This window comes from Triticum urartu, chromosome 7A, assembly GCF_056163025.1.
Source record: "Triticum urartu cultivar PI428250 chromosome 7A, HENAU_Tu73, whole genome shotgun sequence".
NCBI classification, from domain to species: Eukaryota; Viridiplantae; Streptophyta; class Magnoliopsida; order Poales; family Poaceae; genus Triticum; species Triticum urartu.
Window position 1 is genome coordinate 627,785,875 of NC_141879.1, and position 2,420 is coordinate 627,788,294.

Consider the following 2,420-nt stretch of genomic DNA (forward strand, 5'->3'; position numbering starts at 1 on the left):
GAGTCTAGGAAAGAGTATGGCAGCTCACATCGCCATGGGACGCATTGGAGAAGTCTACTGCAAGGATCTCAAGGATACTATCTACCAGATTTGTGGGCGCCGAGATGAACACTGGGAGATGATCAGCACCAGGAAAGATAGATCAATTGCAGCTTTTATTCAGGAGTTAAATCAGCACATTCGACGACAGGAAAATCAGATGTGCGCCGACATGATAGATCTGAAGAAGGCTAAGACTAGAATCAAGGAACTGGAGGAAGAACTCAAGGCTACTCGTGAAGATTATGAAGAAGAAATTGAAGTATTGGTGGAGAAGAATGACGATATGATCAAGAAGATTGGCATATTTATGGGAGGCCCGACACCAGTAGATGAAGACGAGGAACCCAAGGAGATTAGCCTGGAGGACTACATCATCATTGACGGCACCGACTCGGAACAAGATTAGCAATGATGACTATGTTGATGAAGCAGGAGCAGATATCATGGAGTCTACAAACGTAGAATATTTCTAGTAGACCACCTCATCAGTAGTAGCAGTCCACCATGTAAATATAGTAGTCCGAGCACTTTGCGATAATTAGATCGATTGTATGTCCTTGTTTGATTGATTGAAGTGAATTGTTTGCTTTTGCATCATGTGCATATGGGTAGTGTTTTCTCTTTAGACCCCCTCTATTCTTATATCTCATCTTTTCTAAACCCTCAGATGCCTCCGAGACATGACCCCGGATTTGCATTTCTGCCGGAGCTCACTCAGTTGATCCAGCAGCAGAACACCTTGATGCAGTTTCTAGTTCAGAATCAGAATCAGGGGAACAACAACAACAACAACCCACCACCACCACCACCTGTTGACCACTTAGCCCGTTTTCTTAGGCTGAATCCGCCGGTGTTTTCCAGTAGCACCGAGCCGATAGTAGCAGATGATTGGCTCCGCAAGATAGCTAGGGAGTTGACCACAGCGGGATGCACCGATGCAGAGAAGGTGAAGTTTGCCGCACATCAGTTAGAGGGACCCGCAGCATCCTGGTGGGAGAATTTCACAGCCACCTTCCCAGTCGACACTGTCACATGGGACCAGTTTCAGCAGGCTTTCCGTACTGCCCATGTTTCAGTAGGAGCAATGGCCATGAAGAAGCATGAGTTTCGTAACTTGCGCCAAGGAGGACGGACAGTTGGCCAGTATGTGGAGGAGTTTAGTAAGCTAGCACGTTATGCCCCAGATGACGTTGCTACGGACGCAGGTAAGCAGGAGAAATTCCTGGAAGGACTAAATGATGAGTTAAGTATGCAGTTGATGGTAGCCACCTTCAACAACTACCAGGAGTTGGTAGATCGTGCTCTTATGATTGAAGGGAAGCAGCAGCAAATTGAGAACCGCAAGAGGAAGTATGGACAAGGAAAGTATAATTCAGGAGCTCAGCAGAAGCCACGTTTTACCCCTAGGCCGGGAGGACATTTTCAGCATACCCATGGAGTAGGTAGCTCGCACAATCACAATGGCACCAAGAATGGTAATGGGAATGGAGGAAGCAATGGACAGAACCGCAGCACCCCATCAACCCCAGCCAAGAAGGACTTGAGCCACGTCACTTGCTATAAGTGTTCGAAGCCAGGACATTATGCAAATGACTGTCCTGAAGGACAAAATGGCAATGGAAGTTCTGGGAAGAAGCCGAACCCTTTCAACAGGGGACAGGTGAACCATGTTAGCGTGGAGGAGGTTGAAGCTCAGCCCGATGCAGTAATAGGCAAGTTTTTGGTTAATTCATTTACTGCACTCGTTCTTTTCGATACTGGTGCATCGCATTCATACATCTCAAGGGGATTTGTAGATAAGTATAACCTACCAACCCAAGCCCTTAGGTCACCCATGTTAGTAACCTCGCCAGGAGCAGAGTATATGGCTAGACTATGGTGTGATCGGTTACCATTAAGGATTGGTAACTATGTTTTCCCCTCAGACCTAGTAGTATTGGAATCTCAAGGATTGGATGTGATATTAGGCATGGATTGGTTATCAAAGTATGAAGGGAATATTGAGTGTGCTAGTAAGTCAATTTTGCTTACCACACCAGAAGGGAGAAGGATCAAGTATGTATCCCGGCATGTGCCAAAGAGGACCCAAGTAAATTGCCTAACAGGAGTTGTGCAGGAGGAAGTACCAGTGGTAAAGGATTTCCCTGATGTATTTCTAGAAGAGTTGCCAGGCATGCCACCGGATAGAGATATTGAGTTTTTGATTGAGCTATTGCCAGGCACTGGGCCAATATCAAAGAGACCATATAGGATGCCAGCAAAAGATTTGGTGGAAATTAAGAAGCAGATTAAGGAGTTACTGGATAAGGGATATATTCGCCCAAGTTCTTCGCCTTGGGGATCACCAGTACTTCTAGTGGAGAAGAAGGATGGATCGT